General features: G+C 37.8%; 1 long non-coding RNA gene across 1 annotated transcript in view; it reads right to left on the bottom strand.

The window, feature by feature from the left end:
* Positions 1-19,564, bottom strand: part of LOC135712341 (uncharacterized) — a 282,237-nt gene extending 262,673 nt beyond the window's left edge. Inside the window, exon 1 of the long non-coding RNA XR_010518590.1 lies at positions 18,009-19,564. This is a non-coding gene — a long non-coding RNA (uncharacterized LOC135712341). The remainder of the gene's footprint in view (positions 1-18,008) is intronic.
* Positions 19,565-21,859: the final 2,295 nt, after the last annotated feature.

The raw sequence follows: 21,859 nt of genomic DNA, 5'->3' as shown, positions 1-21,859 counted from the left end.
AGTGTTGTAACCTGAGAAACTACTTAGAAAACACCTAGTACCTTTAACCAACCATGAATAAAAAAGCGCGTGTTTTGATACCCTTGGCACCACTGCGGGTCGGGAGGAATATCAGTGCGGTTGTAGTAAAATTTGAGCTAAGTAGTCACGATTTTTTTTTTTCATTTGGCGCCACATATACAAGATCAAAATGGCACTAACTCGACTAAAATTATCAGCTTAAAAATGCTTATTCTGCTTTTAATCAGCTCAAATTGTTTGTTGAGCTGCTACATGAAAAAACTGGACGCCGAAAATTCACAGGTAGTTTTATTTTTTTCTGAAAATACCTGGAATTTTCAGGGAATCTTATCATTGCACAGAGAATTTTCAAATTCCCTTTCTAAGGATATTTTAAAGAATTTACTGCATTTTATGATACAAGCTTTTAATTTTCCTCATTATTTTCATTCAATAACACGGTGTTACATGACAAAAAATCTTTTCAAGTGACCTATTGTAGGATGTTAGTCTAGTCGAGTAGGGGCAAGTGGAGCAGTCTGGCCACTTTGAAAAAATCATCACTATTGACACAAAATTCAGCGGAATATTCGAATGATGTTTAACCAAAGAGATAGTTTAAAGCCCTATTTACATCATGAATACAAATTAAATATTAAAAGTTAACTTAGTTAACTAGTTACCTTCGTATACCTAGTATTTAAAAAAATCTTCGTTTTGTAACCGAAATAAAACCACTAGGATAAATCGAGCATCCCATCGGGGTGGTATGAGCGACCTTGTAAGCGACCGGTAAGAATATTCTGTTCTCATGTGGATTTATGACGGGTTATCAATGAACAGTTTTAGCCAGTTCTGAAAATTGTCACCGTAACTGCATAAATTTGGGCTACTATGAGGATCGTCATCAAACGACGTACGACAAAACAAAAACTGTATCGCAAGTGCACTGCTGATAAACAGTCTCTCATTTTGTATTGACGATCAAAGCATGCTGCTAGTCATATCACTATGATCGTCAAGTCAAGAAATAACATGTCACTAAGGGTTTTCGTATAGGACACTCATCCTACTCATTTTATTATAGTGTTTTTTTTTCGAATAAGTTTAACCGTCAGGTTTGAAATCAACCCGAACAATGCATAAGGTCTACATTGATCGATTATCATAACGATATTCTCTTTGGATCGCCACGGCGATGTGAAATCGTTTCAGGTTATTGACATCTTGACCCAATAATTTCAAGAAATTGGTGCTTCTGCGTCAATTACATAGATATATATCGATAAAATAACTTTAAAGTTCTTTGTCCAACATTTCTGAAAACAAAACAATGTGACCGTCAGGAATAAATCATCTAAATAGCGCAACACAAACATAAAAAACAAATCCACCCACCAAATACTATCCGCTTGGTTAGCAGCCAGTTGTCGGTGGCTTCTTTTCACACTCCAACGCACTATCACCCATCCTGCATGCAAATAGTCAACAGTTGCATTAGGTAGCCCAATGAATACGGGACAGCCAGCGTCCACAAATGAACTTTTAATCATAAAAAAGTGTCCCAACTGACGCCTTTTTCGAACACTAAACGCCTGACGCGGCAGCCGAACGCCATCGTCATCATCATCATCATCCATTCAGCGGAATTCCCGAGGGGACACTTTTGACAAACACCGACACTCGATCTCTGCACACCCACGCGCCCATTTCAGAACGTATACCTACCATGTGCAGTATGAATGGACAAATTTTTGATTTATGCCAAACGCACATTCTGCTGTCTCTGCACTGACTGGTTCTGTTATAAGAGGGACGGCTTTTTTGTGTCCCTGCGAGGTCCTATTGCGAATGAAATCATACTGCTAGCTTAATATTTCATATGAAACGCTCACATTCGCTGACTAGAATCACAGTCGTCGGTAAAACACGCGGAAGTTGATCATTAAAAAAGTTTTTAGGAAACGACTGGCATTGAACGTCATAAAAATTCATATATATTGAATATTTATCCAGGAAATTAATCCTGTAATGCAATGAAAAATCCGCTTGCGAGTATCAATGATAGTAACGTTAGTAAATCAAAGAGCAATCATTCCACAACACCATCATCATATCTATTGTGACAAATCGTCCTCAGGAATTTAAAAGAATTTTCCCTATCTGCTCAGCAATTCCTTTTCAATAGCAAGCACCCCGAAACTCCGTCTATCCAAATCCACAACTCAAGGGTGCAATTCATCACTTCCAGCAACCATGAACATGAACTTGTCCCCTTTGTCCCGACTCACCATAGATGCATCTGGCCGCGCAAATTGCACCCCGAGATAAATCTAACGATGAACCAACCGAACCGAACGGCAAAAGAAAAGTGAGTGCAAATTGCATTCAAATTACGGGAACGAATCTACAGTGTTACCTTCGAACAGAGGAGGGGAGAGAAAACTTTTTTCGTGCTATCCTTTTTTACAGCTCAGCAGAGAAGCACCTATTCCTACCAACCCAGTCTACTTTTGAGGCAGTGCCAAAGAAGTGCAGTAATTATTTTTGGGACCGGTCATAAATTATCACGTCGTTCGCTCTTTTTCCCTGTCAAGATGCGCTGAGTCGATGCACTGCAGATTGTTGGTTGGTGTCCACTTTTGGCTCGAGTGCATTTGCTGCCTTTTTGGAAGAGTTCGGCGTGATTTATTTCTAGACGAATTCACTGCTCCACTGGCACTGATTAAGCTGTGCACGATTTGCATGCATAATTTGATTAAATGTCATGATTTAGCAATAGCTTCATAAAAAACTCCATTCGCTGAAAATATCAGTACATATGATGGTTCATAGATTTATTAATTTCAATCTATTAAAAAGGAATCAACAGGAAGAACTCCAAATAAGTACTCCTCCCATCAACCAACTGTTCCTTTTATTAATCACAACCCTCCTCGACTTCAGCCGTCACTGATGTTCGGCCACCTTCAACGAAGCAGGGAAGCAACAGTTTCAGTCCTTCAGCCCTCAAGTGCAGTCGCCCATATTCTCGCTCAATTCGTGTGAGTAGGCATGTTGCAAAAAAAAAAGAAGTTTCAAGTACCTACCGCACTTTATGCATTCAACTTCAAAAACCGTAAAAATGTCCTCTTGACTTCAACGAGCCTAGCGGAGTCACTTTTGGACGGTAGGTCAGGCTCTGTGAGTTTATTTTTTAAAGCAACGGAAGCATGGTGAATATTTTTCTGGGTAGAACTTTGAAAGAGCACAGTGCTGAGGAGTCGGAGTCAGAGCCGGACGGAATTTTACGAACTGAGAACTCAGAGTCTCAAACGTGAAAATTCTATTGATTCCGATAAAACTTTTTTTAAAAATGATTATGTTTCATGGCATGTTTCACATTCAATATTACCGGATCTATGAGCATCATCGATTGAATATTTGGAAGTAAATTTAATTAATTTGCCGACATTCTTAGTTTAATAGAATTCTAACTTGTCTGCATCTGTAAGCTATGATGCTCCAACCAGGCCTGTCATAGTGATTGCTCATGGTTACTCCATGAGTCATGAGTAACCTGCTCTGAGAGCAGATTTTTGTTTAATCAATACTAAGCGGGCGTAGAAATTTCGATCTCCATGCGCTCGTCTGATCAAAGCATGAGGGAATTTTTGGATGCCCATACATATTGCTATGCGCTGATTAAAATTGCATTTCTAAAGAACATCCTGATAAATTTTCTGTCTTCATTTAGATTTAATCTGCACCCTTAAACGAATTCAGAAAATAATCGCTTGAAAAATATCATCCAACAAAAATGAAATGAAAAATGATTTGTGCTCATCAGATACAATAAATTTTGTATCGAGGAGATACAAAAAGTTTGATTTTATTTTGGCCGCCTCATGATCCCTCATGTGCTCATACATACATGTCTTAATTCATTTTCATCGGATTCCAATTTTCAACAGGCGCTCCTGTAATCGCCAACTTAAAAAAAAAAAGAATCTATATTTACCCTAGCAAAATAAAAGTTCTAATTTTCCACGGGCCAACCTCTAGATTTGTACCTTCAGGTGAGAAAACCATTTTCTGAAAGTTTTAGCTTATTTGGTTGAAGGATGAGCTGGCGCTTTTAGTTTGAATTTTGTATGGGGATTTTTGGATAAAATACAAGAAAAAATGACACTCCTTCACTCTATCAATCATAAAAAAGCAACTTTGCTGAAGACTGCATCATGAATCCGGTTAGTTTCATTGCAATATTCACTATGAAAATTTCAACCAAATCCCCTATACAAACATTAAACCAAAAGCACCAGTCCGCGTTAAGTCAAAAACAGCTGAAGCAATCAGAGAGTGGTTATCTCACCTACTGACACGAGTATGGATGTGGAAAATATGAACTTTTATTTTTTTAGTGGTAATCTAGTTGATACGTTGCGTAAGCTGCCTGTATTTTGTTCCAATATATGTGTGTTTGTTTTTCCAATCTAACTCCCACGGACTGACAGTGGAATTATGGATAGAATCCTAATGCAACCATCTTTTATACAAATAATTGCAAGAAGCTTAAATCCGGGAGTTAGAAGGTGACAGCTCTATCGCAACTCGAAAAGCCCATTTCAAGAACGCAAGCATTCCGAAGCTATTTTCGTATACTGTACTGGAACTTTCAATCAAGCTACATATATTGCTTGATTGACGCGTATTTAATGAGTTGGACATGTTTGTAGTATCATTAAATAGGGTTACGGTATGTAATGTGGGTCTAGTCCTTTCATTCGGCCTATCACGCAAATAAATAATTAATTAAGGAATATTACACAAAAAATAAGGAAAATATTGATCACTGATGGTTGATAAATGTGTACCACACACAAATCAATTTATATCACAACATTTCAATACATTTTCAGCTCTCGTAAGTAATAAAACTGGTTGAGAATATCACAATGTTCGGAGTTTTTAGCCGCCATGACTTATAAGGTTAAGATGGGAAGGTTGACTGACGATCATCAAATGGCCTGATTATGGCATTTATTGATTGGAATTACCTGATAATACACACTAGACGTAAAACTTACAGTTGCTGTTTGAATATTTTATGTTTATTTTAATTGTTTAACAACGTTTTCACAAGTAAAACATGGACCCAACTTTAGGGACACATTTCTTTTCTATGTTCCTAACTATGGCCCATGAAATTCATTTGACAGCATATAGCAATAAGAGTAACGTCAACAATGTTGTTTTGCATTTGGATGATAAGGAACGAACAGGAAGGGAGATTTTTTCTGCCAAACCTGTATAATGAACATCACAATGTTCTGATTTAGATATTCTGCGGTCAAAAGACGATAAGCGAAATTTTTAATTTTTAATTTTTAAATTGAGTGATTTAATGTAGTTTTCGTAAAATTTTCTCTAAGAAATGTTTTGAGGAATGAAGAGCATTAAGTTAACAGTGATAGTGATAAAAAAAAATACATCAGAAAACGTTACCAAGAGCGTTTTTTTGAGGATCAAACAAGATAGGACGAAGTTGCATCCATAAATAGACCCAATTTGGGGACAATAGACCCATATTACATACATTTCCTTCGTGAGTTATTGTCTTAAAAAAAGTAAGTTTTTCAACTTTTCGTGGTTTCTGATAGCAAACGACATGATAAGCATATCTAAGCATACCATTTAGCAGTAGAATATCGTTTGCAGGTAAATTCATTGATGAGTTATGATTAAAAACGTAATCGATGGCTGCATATTAGACCGAGGTTAGGGACGTATACCCTATGAAAACATTATAAAGGACAAAATGGAATGAACTCACCAAATCTGGCCAAGTGAACCCAACAAGCTGACCTACTGTGTTAGAGGGGAAGTCGCAATTTTAGACGGTTCACTTCACGGGGTAATCCGGTTTGTGGTAGAGCTTGCACGGAATGTCCCGAATGTAGTCTAGAAACACCTCTTGACCGTCCGACACAATCCGCACACTGTGGAACTCGATTCAGGAAATTCAAGTATCCGTTCGTCACCAATATCACTTCACTATTAAAAAAAATCCGGAACAACGCAATATCCAAAAAATTTACGGGAAGAAAATTCTTTCACTTCCATCTACAAGCACAGCACTCTTCTATGTCTGCCTGTATTTTGTTGTAATATACAAACAAAATGCATATATAAATTCAAAAATGAATATCTCCATAATACCAACTTGAATCGTGATGCTGTCTTCAGCAAAGTTGTTCCTTATAGTTTAAACTACGTGTGCTGAAGTTCTGAGCTTAATCGAGTTTGCTGAACCAGTTGTATATAGGAAAGAGTGTAGGTATGTTATTTCTTCATACATTTCAACCACTATCCCCTATAAATTTTAATTCAAAAGCGCCAGCTCGTGCTACATACGAATGAGTTGAAATTTTCAGAGAGTGGTTTTCTCACCTAATGACACAAATCTGGGGTTGACCCAGTCTACCCTAGCATGCTCAAATTACCTGTTAATACATAATCCAAACAACCTTCATAGAATTTTCAAAATCTTCAGGAATATTCCGAGGACATCAGAAAATTCCAGAACTTTGGGAAAGTTTAAAGATCTTTAACAGTTCGTTCCGAGAACGTCGGGGTGGTTTGATATACTTAAAAAAAAATGCCCATGAAGATCAGTGATATCCAGGAGCTCCGTGAACTTCAAGAAAATTGCAGGAATTTTACAAAAGTTTCAAGAAGTTTCAGGGAACTCATGTCGAAGTTCAGAGAAGGCCTGCCGAACCTCAGGGAAGTCCTGTCGTAGTTCAGGGAAGGCTTGTCAAAGTTCAGGGAACTCCTGCTGAAGTTCAGCGAAGTCCTGCTGAAGTTCAGAGAAGTTCTGCCGAAGTTCAGGGAAGTTCTGCCGAAGTTCGTGGAATTATCTAATTATCTTTAAAAATACCAAGATATATCAGAATACCTTCATCAAAAAGGCTGCAATTTTCACAGAATACCATGAAATACTTGTGAAACAACTTGTGAAAATCGAAGATCATATTTTTTTTTTCCTTGATTTGTTTTCCGTCGATCTTGTTTTCCGTGCTGAGCACCAAAGTTTCCAACGCCAGGGAGGCAGCTCTCACATCTGGACCCTACCTATGACCCATCAACTCATGAGCCAGTTTTACTTCCCTTCAGAGATGTTATGCCTCAGAACATCCCGGTGGCGTCAACTGCGATTGAACTCAGGCCTGCTGGGGTGAAAGATGATCACGCTTACCACTACACAACCAGCGCCACTCAGGATCAATTTGATTAAAACAATATTTTATTTAACAATGGCAAACGTGGGTGATTTCAACAATAGTATAATTTATCTAATTATCTTTAAAAATACTAAGATATAACAAAATACCTTCATGAAATAGGCTGAAATTTTCGCAGAATATCCTCAAATATTTGTGAAACAACATGTGAAAATTGAGGAACCTTTAGATTTGAAAAATATTTCATTTATGTCGTTTTCGTTTTTACTACACTACACCGGTGTAGTGTAAGCAGCAATAAGCGCGAGTCATTGACAGCTCATCATAATTTGTTTGTAAACAAAGGTGCAACCGATAGCTACACCCTGAAATTTTTCGGTGTTCGGCGGTGTAGCACCGGTGTAGCTACACCGCAAAAACGAAAACGACATTAGCAATGACAAAGGTGGGTGATTTCTAAAATAGTTCCATTTATCTTTAAAAATATCCAGATATAACAGAAAACCTCCATTAAATAGGCTGAGAGTATACACTTAGAAATACCTAATCTTAAAGAATGAGACGTAAACAAACATTTCATGTAAAATAAAGTGCTCCGAGACTGAAAAGTTCCACAGTACGTTTGATTGAGCTGAATTTCGCGTCTATTATGACTCAATGTTATGTCGAAATTGACGCTTGTATATGTCAGTCTCAGGGCACCTAAATTTACATCAATTTTTCTCAGTATGTATGCTTCAATTAGCTTACACATACACACATTTGAATTGTTTTTATTATTTCACAAGTACAAAACATCATGGCTACTATGTCACACTGCAGAATACAGTGTTGCCTACAAACATTTGCTTGATCATGCCATAATCTCTTAAACAATTAATAACTATTTAATTTGATGTTTGACTGAAAAACAATATTGCGCAAAGTTGTAGCTGAGAAAATTTTCCATAAGAACAACTAAATAAATTTTTAACGGTGCCATATGGAAGAAGAATAGAAGGCTACGACGAAATAGTTGGGTTTCCCTATAGTAATTCCCATATAAACTTCAAATGGTTTGTGTCCAGTCAGTTTCTTACCAAATCAGTTCAAACTTTGGGAGGCTAATCTAGACCCAATTTGGAACCGCTTGAGCACTGTGACGCGAAAATGTCAAATTTTGCCTAAGTCTACTGGAGCATGCTTACGCACAGATACAAGCAAAAGCCAGTTAATTGCTTAGGAAATCTAATGCTTGGAATTGCGTTACAAAAAAAATCGGTTTGCATTGAAATAATGCATTTTACAGGTCTTCGGAGGAAATGTTCCTAACGATTGAAACGATCTACGGGAGTGAAGTATGACCTTTCATACGAAAAACTTGTGTAATTGATGAGCAAAGTTAGCGACCACTATCCTAAAATTGAACTAAGAAAATGGTTTACAGAAAATTTAAACAATAAATCAACCTTGTAAAAATGGCTAGAGATAGCAATTTTAGTTTTTGCTGTCACCATTATTTTGTAAAAAAAAAAGATGAAGTGAGTCATTCTAAACCGATCCACTTTCACCTAAAACGTACGTATTTCAGCTCGAGTTTTCTTATTCTGCACGAAAGTCTTGCTCACATGCAACTTTTTAGCCACATCTCGAACTGAGGCGTTCGGTTTCCGTTTAAAGGCCCCAACCACGCATTTGTGATCGTTCTCGTTGACTTGACGGCTTTTTTTCCGGATCTTCGCTTCCGATCGACAGTCAGACGTTCTTCAAACCGTTTTATGATAACAGACACCTTTTTCCGATGGCACGATGCGACAGATCCTTATTCCCAATGTACTCGTGCAAAACTTTTTCGCACCTGATGATATCAACTCACAGATTGTAAACACCACACATTAAACTATGTCTAAGCAAAATTTCAATTAATTTTACCCAACGGATCAAAAGTTAGAGCAATTTGAGTGTGTGTGGATTTTAAACGGTACACCCTTTACGATGGCGCAACGGTGTCCGATATGTGTGTTCACGAAAACATGAAGTGATAGGGTATATCAGCCATCATTACGGCCATTTTTGGACTCTTCAAGGAATCACCGTACAGAAGATCCAGGAATGTATGGGAAGTCCATAGAATACCGTTGAAATTTTTAAAATTTTAAGAAAACTTCTGGAATATAATGCTGATATACGATTGATATAATGTTTTAGAGCCCTATAACAACCTTATATTGCACAAAGGGCGATTAGAGGGCTATTAACGGGCTTGGTGGTTTCTTTGGGTAAAGATGTGCTGAGCTGATGCCGAAGTAGAATTGGATTGTGACGTCACTTGTTGTCATCGATTGATTGAGAGAATGCGACCAGCATCCGAACCGTAGATTTTTAAACCAGCCGTAGACCATGGTTATCAGTTCACCGTTGGATGCCTGTCAGTGTAACCAGTATTCCGTGGAGGCGAGCGTGTTGCTTGGTTTGTCGTAGTGGTGTAATATCCAGGATGTGCAGCCCGGCAAGGCATATACTAGATATGTTTTACCTACAGAGCTTGGATCGGTACCGAATTGATTGGTTTCCTTAGTCCAGAAACTAGATGTTTGAGTTCCTTAGTCCCAGTGTTGGTAGAACTCGAACTTCTAGTAAATGTTGAGGGGTGGAATTGAAGAGGATGAAATTCAATTTAAATTGTGTATAACCTGTCTTCCTTGATAGATAGTGGACATGTACAATTTCTTTTAACTCACCTGGAAGGCAATACTGTGGAGCTCCCTCATCGTTCCGATCCTTGCATCTGTGCCAAACGCATCGCGGAAAAAACGCTGTAGAAAATTAACCATTGGGTATTTCCTCTTGAAAATTTGGGTAGAAGTAGTTTAGAGTGTATTGTTTACACTGTATTTTTATCGCTGTCAGTTTTTCGCAAGTTGGAAAAAATGGCGTCACCCGAAAAGCAACGACGCGAATTGATTTTGCGCAAGCTCTTGGAAAATCCTTAACTCCCTCATCGGGACATCGGAAAACAACTAGGAATCGTGCAGTCAACGGTGAGTCGTGTGATTAAACGTTAGTACGAAACTCTGAGCATCAAGCGGAAAGAGAAATGCGGTCAGAATGGATGTTCTATTAATGATTACAAGCGTGTCGTGAAAGCGTTTAAGCAGAATCCCAATGCTTCGGTCAGGGATGTAGCCAAAAAGTTGAATCCATCCAAGTTTTTCGTTCAGAGAGCCAAGGACCGGGATCCAAATCGTGACGAACGGCAACATACGGTGGGAAAGTCACGGGCCCGGAAACTGTATACCCAGATGCTGACGAAGCCTCATTGTCTCATCATGGATGATGAGACTTACGTCAAGGCGGACTTCCGGCAGCTTCCGGGGCTTCTGTTCTTCACCGCCCAGCACAAGTTTGATGTTTCAAAGGAAGTAAGGAAGCAGAAACTTTCAAAGTTTGCCAAGAAATACATGATTTGGCTAGCGATCTGCTCATGTGGCAAACGGAGTGCGCTGTTCATGACTACTGGGACTGTAAACGGGGAGATCTACCTCAAGGAGTGTCTACAGAAGCGTCTGCTTCCTCTGTTGAAGCAACACGAGGGCCCTATGATCTTCTGGCCGGATGTAGCTTCGTGCCACTATACAAATGTTGTCCTGGAGTAGTACGAAGCCAACGGGGTCACTTTCGTACCCAAGGACATGAACACCCCCCCCCCCCCCCCCCCCCAACGCACCGTAACTAAGATCCATCGAAAAATACTGGGTTATTATGAAGCAGGCACTACGGAAGCATCCCAAGGAGATCAAATCTGAGGAGGACATGATGAAAAAGTTGGTTTCCGTACAGAAGAAGCTGCAGCCCGATGTTGTACAGAACCTAATGAATGAAGTTAAGCGTAAAGTGGGAGCGTACGGTTATGGTTTTGAAGTTGAATGAATTAAATAGGCCAAAAGCTTACTAATGGGTTATATTTTATTGTCTGAAAGTTTGAAAAATATCGGTCAAGTAAGTAATTTTCTACTGCGTTTTTTTCCGTGATGCAATTTAATGTGGGACACCCTTTAGAGGCATTCTAGCACCGTACTTGGGAGAAGTTGTTAGGCACTCCTGGACTATATTTTTACGATTTCTAGTTGCATGGTTCAAGTAAAATTGTGGTATCTAGGAATGGAAGTAGGTTTTCCTATACTAAATTACGTACACAAATTTCAAACAAAATACGGAAAACCGGGCTACAACCATGCTTGGCATACACAGTTTTGGTCACAAACTGCTCATTTGCTAATAACTTTGCACACAGTTGACAAAACGTAGTTCTGTTTGAAGCAGTAGATAGAATAAAGTTTAAGCTTGTAATAAGTACGTAAGAAAAGGTAGATTTTAATTCTAGTAGGGTAGAGAACTACTTCGGCCTAATCGCCCATTTTGGGCCTATCGAGCAGAAAACTTCAAATAAATCCATGATTTCAGAGTTAACAAGTCAATTATACATTTGGTACGATACTTTAGTTAATAAGCTACGGAACAAACTCAATGAGATCGCGTGATATGAAGGTTTGCACCCATGATTTCCAAAAGCACTCCGACCTAATCAATTTTTATCTTCATCCGATAGGCTGAAGTGAATTCATTGCCGTTTCAATGGCGTTGCAATGCGTTAGGCCGAGTTTAGAATCCGTAGGCCGAGTTTGACGTCAAGAAGCAGTGTTGGACTTTTGACAATATCTCAACGATTGGCTTCTCTTTATCAAATATTACTGTACATACGGAAAGGTAAATAAATTTGGAAGCCATCAGTAATAATAACATTCCGTTTGGTTCTAAGTTGCGCTAGATTAAGAAAGATAAAGTGTGGGTTGTGCTTAATAGGCCGGAAATGGGGTATTTAACCCTAATAAACTTTATTTGTTTTTGCGTTGTGAAAATCAAGTGAGAAATGCTCGCCACACATCTCGTACTTTAAGTGTAAAATTTCATTGGTGTTGATTCAAATGTTAAAATTTACCTACTCTTTGCATATTTATAGTAAGCTATGATCCTAATCTGTTAATTACTTTAAAGAAAATCAATTTTCAATAACTAAGTGAAACGTTATTAACAAATTAGCAGTTGGTGTGTACAACTGTGCATGCCAAGCATGGCTATAACCGATCGTTCCCAAATTTTGCACAGTTGTTTGGGACCCCCAAATGGAACCAAAAACGGATTGTTCTCGCATGTTCTGAGTAAGTCTTCTTAGTGACAAAAACAAGGGATGATACTGATATTTGATGCAGAAGAACTCTTGACCAAACCTTTCCTTGTTTCCAATCTCCAAACCGAGGCTTATGACCATCAACAAGAAGAGCTTGATGGGGTAGATCTTATTCCAGTTACGCACCATGAAAAGATGATCTACCAGCGTCACTGATCAAGAAGTAATTTATTACAGTCTAGTCACAAATTTTACTGAAAAAAACTGAACCCAGCACATTTTGATGCATTTATTGAAAAGTAACAGCATTTTGATTATCCATGGAGAGACAAAAAATCACGGTTTATTATTTTTGTGGCTAGTACTATATATACAGCAATTCTCGGACTACACACAGAGATTATTTTACTGAGATCAATAATATTAACAACAAATAAATTTATTATAGTACGAAACATAAATACATTTATAAATGCAACAATATTCTACAACTAAACACGACAGAGCACCGTTTGCTGGCTATTGCCGCAGGTATTGTGCAGAACCCAGATCAAGCTTTAGTTAGCTGCGGGGAATCTTCTTTTCCTTTTTCCCCTGAATACGAATAAGGGCGTCTATGTTATGTTTTGCTGTACCTGTTGTGGACATAAGTACATCCTTTTCCTTTTACTTATTGAGGTCGCCTTGTCTTGCCTCAAAAGTCATCCTTTATAAAGTACTGATCTTCTCAACATAAAGGGCATTAGATTTGATCAAATTATTCGCCGTTCTATTTGTCCAACGCTCCCAGCTAGGTGAGGAGTAAAGAATGAGACACACACAGATATAAAGATGTTTGCACTTTATGGTTCTCGCAGTCAATGGTTGCTTATTTATTTATTTCGTCAACCAACGTAGACTAGTACAACTAATACAGTTTTGTTATCTTAAATATATATTTATATAAAAAAAAGTATTGTCAGTTTTCTTGTCTTTTCTTTTATGAGTTGTTATTTCTTATGGAATAAAAATATTGCTTTAGTTTATGCCGGGACATTGTAAAGTCAATGGTTTCGCAGCGTTTATTGTAAGAGGCCATCATGCGGTTTAATGGCCCATATTTTGCATAATTCGTGCGATGATGTTTTATGGCAAATAAATTTCGATTTCAGAGTTGCCGAGTGGGTGCATGGAAATTTAATTTTGATAAAAGTTCTGTTGAGTCAATTCGCTGCGAAACGATATCATTTACAAATGAAACCATTGCATATTCACGACGCTCTTTTAATGTTTGTATGTTTATAAGCATGCAGCGTGCTTCATATGATGGAAGAGGAAATGAAGTCCAACCTAATTTACGAAGAGCGTATAATAGAAATTGTTTTTGTACTGATTCTAATCTTTCTTCGTGCGTGATTGAAAATGGAGACCATACAATGCTGCAATATTCCAGTATTGACCTCACATAGGCAATATATAGTGTTTTAGTTGTGTAAGGGTCCTGAAAGTTATAGCAAAAGCGCTTGATAAAGCCTAGCATGTTATTTGCCCTGTGAATAATTGTATTGTAATGGTCTATGAAAGTTAGCTTAGAGTCTAAGATAATTCCTAAATCCCTAACTCTTTCACATTTGTCTACAGTTTGATTTCCTAATGCAATTGAAATGTTTGAAGTTGTTCTTTTTCTACTAAATGATATTAAGTTACATTTTTTTACATTCAATTCTAGTAGACTTTTTTTGCACCATATGTAGAATATGTGTATTTCATTCCGGAATATATTGATGTCTTCTTCATTTCTTATTTCCAAAAAGAGCTTCATGTCGTCGGCATAAATAAGCAATTTAAGTTTTTTGAGAATGTAAGATATGTCGTTTACGTATAGAATAAAAAGGAGAGGTCCCAAATGAGAGCCTTGGGGGACGCCTGAAGTGACTTGAATTGGGCTCGATTTCTTTCCGTTGAATTTAATTATTCAATTCATTCATTTCATTTTTAATATTCATGAATTTTCACTTTGGAACAAATGTTCCGGTCGAATGTGCAACGTTACTGACATAGCCGACCGCTGTAACGAAAATGACGAACGTTGTAAATTTACACATCAAGACTGGAAATCTGCATGTCAAGCATGTCTTGGCGAGTGGCAATTCTTTGATGTATGCATTTTTGTGAAATTTAAAGCTTTAAAAGATCAACGTTTTGACAAAAAATGCGCAAATTTTTAGCTAAATTAGTTCTTTGTTCTTTAAGAAATAGCAGCTTTTAAAAGGATTTAAAAAAAAACAAGCGTTTTACTAACTTACTCAAGCTTCATACAGTCAAAACCCAAAACAATACTGATAAATTGAGTAGTTGATGTACCCGCAGCCAAATTTAAGAACCATGCACATCCTGAAAAATTATAGCTCATTGTACATTTTCACAGTGGCCTTTTGAAAAAGCATCGACAAAGCAGTACAGGTCGTTCCATACATAGACCAATTCTGTAAAGGACAGTCACCAAGATTGAAGAGCCTCGAAGTTCATCGTCCTTATTACAGCTGCTCCTGTAAGTAACCGCTGATCGAATATCTTTGCGCTGGCGAAATAATCAGTTTTTGAGATGCTCAAAAGATCAATGTTTTGATGGATGGCGAGCGATCAAGCTCTAGTGACGGTTGATACTGCTTAAGTTCTTTTAGAATTTGTTTCTGGATACGCGCTTCACTTAAGGAGGCTAAAACCCCCTCTCTTTGACAGTAGTTCAATCAAAAATTTCGCTCCACAGTGCTTAAACGTTTCCAAGTCGGGTCCTGATTTGCCTCCCAAAATATGAACTCATTGAGTAATAAAGTGAGTTGAGACCAATTCCACGCCAAATCGGTCAGTCACCAAACTTGACTATCTTCGATTTGGATGATGCTTTGCCCATATTTTCAGTATGATAGACCATGTATTTTCCGCAGGAGAGGAGACCCTTTTGACTCAAGGGTAATTTTTGAAAAGGGCCTATGTGTTTTTGCACACATACTTTAAAAAAAAATGTAGTTCAAAAACAGTTGGTTGTAGAAAAAAATTTACTAAGAAAGAGTTGTAGGAAACTAATAAGGCTTTATAAAAAAAATATACATGGAATTGTTTTTTCGTCTTTCTACAAAAAAAATTAAAAATAAACCTCAAAATTCAAATAACAAAAAAAGTATTTTTGATTTATTTTATATTTTTTAATAAAAAACTTGAATAGCAAGCAGAAGTTTTGAAAACAACTCCAGGATGGACAAACTTTTAATAAAAAAGTTTTTCTAAGAGCAACTTTTAAGGATTTTTTTAAACTTTCATTATTTACGGCAAAATGCTCAGTTTGATGTCAGTATATAATTATAAAAATCATTTCAAACGATAATGCTTGTATCGATAAACTTCCTATTTGTAACAGTTTTCGAGATATTTCAAATTTACTTTCATCATAATCAATTTTTTGTAGAAAATATGCCCTTTTCGTAAGTTATACGTGATTGTTCATCAAATATGATAAGTTTTGCAAGATATGCATGTACTTTCCTTCAACTTACCCTTGCACCAATAGACTATTGGAAAATTGGTTTTAAACTTATAAGATAAATAAGATAAATAAATGAAATACCCATGCGTTTTTATTTGCATCTTACATTTATTACTTTCGATCGTCTTTAATAATAATAATTTGTACATAAACCTTTTCGTTGGTTTTATTTTTATTTGATGAACTTTTGATTTGCATGTTTTTATATGTTATGAATGGTGCGTTCTACGTCATTCGAAAATAGTTTCGCTGATATTTTATTTTCGGAAATCGGAACAATGACACAAACCATTTGAAATTAATAAGAGGAAATTACTATGGGAAAATTAATTTTAATTGTTCATATCATTCTAACAATTCAATACATCAATCTGCTCGATCAATCGATAATGTCACTGGTGTCTTACGATTATGCTCAATAAACTGCTTAGCAGGTAAAATTCGTGTTTCTAGCGCGTGAAGTAGAGCTACAAAATCATAGCTACTATCTCACGCTCCACAATACAGTGTTGTCCACAAAACAGCTTCTAAATCATGCCATAGGAATATCAATATCAAACAATATTCCGCAAAATTGTAGCTGAGAAAATTTTATATTAAAATACTTATAGAGCTTTTCTTGAGACCAATATGGATAAATATGACAATGAACAAAAAGCTTGGTTTTCCTATAGTAGTTCCCATATAAACATCAAATAGTTTGTGTCAATCAGTTTCTTACCAAATGAGTTCAAATTTTGGGAGGCTAATTTGAGCACTGTGAAGCGAAAATTTCAAATTTTACCTCACTCTAGTATTTCGTTGCTGTCAGCTGCATTGTTGCCATAGAAGTCCCTAAAAATTGGGATGTATCGTGGGTTTTAAATGCCTCGAATGTAATTTTGCGTCAAATGCTGTAAAGTTCGATCGTTCTTATGAAACACAGCTTGTCGAAGCAATTTCCTCACATCTACTGTTATGGCAAACCGGCGGACGCTAGAATTGACGACAATGCAAAACATTGAAGCCTGACTTGTTGGTCCTGTTTGCAGAAGATCATTGAAGATCATTGAAAGAGAGCATGTTTCTGCTTTTGGCTGAACAATCGAGCTTGACTTTAAACTTGATTGTAAATATTGTAGTTTAAACAAATATAAAGAAAAACGGTATAAATCGGTATAGAACCTCAAAAATTGGTAGAAAGGAGGAACTGTATCGGTATATCGATATCGAGCTTGGAATTAAGAACAAATACTGATAAATCGGAAAATTTGGCAAGGCTGACTGAATTGACTTTTCAGAAAACAAAAATACACACTGAAAAACAAATCCCAAATTTTCGTCAAAAAATTTAAAACAGTCTGTTAAAAACTTCAATAAAAAATAAGAACAAGATTTTTATATTTATGTTTATGTTAAAGCTGATCAATTTTTTTGACTTTGATTAAATGTACACAATGTACACTTCACAACTAAACCAAATCGTACAACATCAACGATTTATACAAATTTTGAGCTTTTATTTCACAAATAATATGTATTGTTTTTTTATGCAGAAAACATATTATTAGGCCATATTTTTTGTCCAAGTTATGCACAAACCATAAACATTGCCTTAAAATAAAGTTCAACAATTTTACTATAATTTGATGTACGCGATATCGGTAAATTTTGAAGTGGATAATATCAGCTGCCAGAAAATCTGTCCCATAGATCAAATATGGTGAAGCTAAATTCATGCTTGATATCTGAGATTTATTCCTTCATTCATCCTGCTGGTATTTGTGGACTCTGTATCATATCACCTTAACGCATGGTTGTTATATCTATATCAAGCATCATACTATAAACAACCAGGCAATTTTTCAGAATTTTTTAATGATATGTATACTACAAGACATAATGATTTATTAGAATAAGGATCTTTTCTGAAGCCACTACACTGTGTGCTTTTGATTTCCATCAAAAGCATTTATTTCATAGATTAATAAATCAATCGACAACTTACTTCAGTTGAACAGCAATGCATGTGCGATCATCCAAACCTCATATACCACTTGTCCAACAAAGTACTAAAACAGGGACTCAACAAATATAATGCATAAACACTTACCAAAACAAACAGTGGCAATGCAGATCCCAAAATAGCCAACCTATGCACGGATGCACCGTTCTCCTGTCTGTCCAACTTTCCGTAATCCAAACAGTGAGCAAATCTACCGGGTCATGAGCGAATGCAGATATGAATAAACAAGTTTGCTTTTTTTCTCGCTTGAGTATTTTATTTTTCAGCAATTTTTAGCTTTTTCTTTTTAGGCAATGTAACCAAACACACAATTTTTGTTTTCTTTTGATAAAACTTTTTTTGATGGCTGTACTTCGAGCACTGCACAAACACTTAATGTTTTTTTTTTTTCAATTTGTTTTCACACCTGGACGTTTGCAAACACGTTTGTTGTTTACTCGATCAATACGACTGGTTCCACTGCATGAATTATTCTTCAATAATAATTAATCACTAAATTTTACGCGAATGACCATAGTTTCTCCCCAACAGTTGATTCCACGATAAACGGATTATCCTTTAATGGAACTGAATTATTCATGAATTTATCAGAAGCCCTTCACTCTCACGTGACGTGCAGTTCTTTTTCAATTTCCTCTTTACTTCCGGGAAGAACGTTGATGCAACAAAAATCAATACGTTGAAGGTCACTTCAGCACCCAATCCACTAACTCAAACGTCGACTGCACACTCCCGTTTGTAGCACTGAGTACTGCAACTTTTATTTTCCGGTCACCGGGTTTTCAACAACTCTGCAGCACATATATTCAACTACTTCTGCGGGTTATTTCCACAATTTTTTTTTTCGCTTCAAATCCTTTGAACTGAACCCAGCTAATCCATTGGAGGTTGGAGCCGATTTTCCGCTTTTCCGGGGGATTCTTTTCCGTTAACAACTTGACTGCTGCTAAGAATTACCGCACCACAGATTAAAAAAAAAGTTAACCAATGTTTCTTCATTCACTACTACCCACCGTCTTCTTTTTTCGTATATGGACTTCAAAACAAACACTACGCAGCTTCAAACAACCACCACCCACTCGACAACGTCAACACTACCCAGGCTCACTCTCTCCCTCTCACTCGTTGGACTCCTCTTCCGATGGTAGATGGGTGGTAATATCTCCCAGTTGGCTCTCCTCGCTCGATTCGGGTTCCCACTGATAAACAACAATATTCCCCAGTAGCTCGTCCTACACGATTCCGCCAAGACACGTTCTGCCTGCCACCCGCGCACTCGTCACTAATTAGCTTTTTGCTTTTCTCAAATCCCCAATGAAAACTACACCATACAGCGATAAACTGACTCTCACTCTCAACTCTTCAAAGAGTAAGCCCGAGTCCGCGAGACTTCGGGAAGCGTCCGGAAAACTATCACACCGCTGTTCGTCCTTGTCCTTAGACGCGAAAAACTTGCCACCGACAGCGATTTTCTTTAAATTCTCCTGCACCTACCCGGCGGCGTTGCACCACACCACGCACGCCACGGACGGTTGTGCAGTACCACTACGCGCACACCCACAACCACCTCGCTTCCCCCACTGGCAGGGACTCTTCTTATGATTGCCACCGGAGGACCTACTACCGTACCTAGATCGACCGCAGGAAAAACCGACAAAGTGCATCCGCTCACTACGACCCTCAACGAAGGAATGAACCTGTCACGAACGATGCTCTCGCGCGAACCGGTCCGAGCGACCGACCGACCGACCGGCGGGTGTTTTTATGCTCCTTCCTATGTATGTCTTGTTCTCTGTCTTCAATCTTCCTCCCTTCGCCATCCGTCCAGCTGCCAGCTAAAAGGGTGTATACGGGGGGTGGTGCATTCTATGCGCGTCCTCGCGACGGAAAAGAGAACAAGGAGGAAGCATATAACATCGAAAATGAATATCGCTCGGAACGGAAGAGCATGGGAGAGGAACGGGTTCGAAAATGAGAGATTGGGAGCAGCAAATTACGAAGCAGATTCATTCTCTCTGTTTGGGCACGGTTTGTTGTTATCAAACAATTTTTCGGGAAGTGTTGTCAGAGAGTGTATATCATTACCACAATCGTATTCGAGATTTCGATCGAGGCTTGAGTTTTACTTTGGTGCGTTTTCCTAAACATAAGGCGTACTTTTTTTTTCGAAAATTCTACATCAAAAGCCATTGACAAATCGATCAGACTTGACGTTCTCCAATTTTAGCGATTTATTAGATTCCACTTGACCTCAGACTGTACTCAGCACCGTACCACCAAACAAAAAACCTGAGGGGCGGAAAAGTTTCTCTAATGTTCCATGAACATCTACAAAGTTCTCTGGTGTTTACTTCTTGAAGTTTCATCAACCAAGTTCCATAACGTTTTTTTTTTATTCATTCAATTCGACCAAGCTCTCAGAACTTCCATGACCTTCTCCAAACATCAGGAAAGACCATGAACCATTGGTATCAATTATCAAAAATATCTGGGCGAAACTAAGATCTCAACATTTCTAAACTAATTTCTGAAGTTCAAAGAAGTATGCTGAATTTCTACAATACTCCCTGAGCTTCTACGAAATTTCCTGAACTTCTACAATTTCGGCTGAACTCATACAAGTATTTCTTCTTCCTGTACGCATTGCAAGCTTATTGCTTATCGCATATTAGCTTATTATGCCTGTACCATTTTTGCATTATTATAATTGTGTCGCAAGTACAATCATGCTCTATGCTCAGAGATTTTCCAACCCAAAAATGTCCTAGACCGATCTGGTCCGGCATGATCTTGCTTTGTAGCTGCGCCTTTACCGACTGAGCTAGGGAGGCCCAAAAATCCCCCTATAAAGTTGCTTGAATTTAAAAAAAATCCCAGCATTTCTATCAAGTTTTACAAAGTTCCTCGAATTACTTCGTAGTTCGCTTAACTTCTACAAAGTTCTCATAACTGCTTTGAAGTTTGCTGTACTCATGGATTTTGTTAATTTTCAGCAAAGAACCCTGAAGTTAAACAATTGGGATTTCCTGATTTATTTTTAGTTCTAAGAAGTTAAGAAGCCTTAAGAAGTTATTTCAAGTTAAAAGAAGTGCTCTGAAGCTAAAAGAAATCCTTTTATGAAGTTCTCTAAAATAAACTTCAGTTAAGTTTCCCAAACTTGTATCAGGCTCCCCGTTTCCCCCCACAATGTACAGCTGCTCCCATGCTGTATTCATCTTTCATCCAGGTGCTTCCATCCCTGTTTGTGGTTTCTCAATCTCTATCACATCACCTCCTTTTGTTTACATGGCCTTTTTCCAAACCTCTGTCTCACCGAACTTACCATCATCTCTCCCTGAACCTTGCGTTGGATTAACTACAACACAACGCCTCTCTTGACCTACTTGTGTATGTATGTCATTTTTTCCTAGATTTGTTTTCCGTCGATCTTGTTTTCCGTACTGAGTACCAATGCTACCGACGCATAGGAGGCAGCTCCCACACCTGGACCCTACCAATCGACCCATCAACTACTCATCAACCGGGAACCTACGGCTTTACTTCCCTTCCGAAGGAAGGCTTGATCAGAGATTTTATGCCTCAGAAAATCCCGATGGCACCGGCTGGGATTGAACCCAGGCCTTTTAGGGTGAGAAGCAATCACGCCTACCACTATACCACTGGCGGCTCCTCTTCCCAAATTGAGTGTACGTTGGTTTGATTAAATTAAATGACTAACCTATTTACATTTGTGTTGTCAACTTCCATCCTCATCGATTAACGAAAGCCTTATGAATGAAATGCATCCCCGATATTACTACCTATCGTATAAATTGTCGAACCTCAATTCTCGCGTCACTTTTCAAATATACCAAGGCGAGGATCAATCTACCAACATTGATCGCTTCTCTTCATTAACCAAAAAGAGAGTCGATGAAGAGAATCGATCAATGTAGATT

Source organism: Ochlerotatus camptorhynchus, unplaced genomic scaffold, assembly GCF_037179485.1.
Source record: "Ochlerotatus camptorhynchus isolate MF236.1 unplaced genomic scaffold, CSIRO-AGI_Acam_v1.1 ptg000471l, whole genome shotgun sequence".
Classification (NCBI taxonomy): domain Eukaryota; kingdom Metazoa; phylum Arthropoda; class Insecta; order Diptera; family Culicidae; genus Ochlerotatus; species Ochlerotatus camptorhynchus.
Note: the sequence above shows the minus strand (reverse complement) of the source record. Positions and strands in the feature narration are given on the sequence as shown.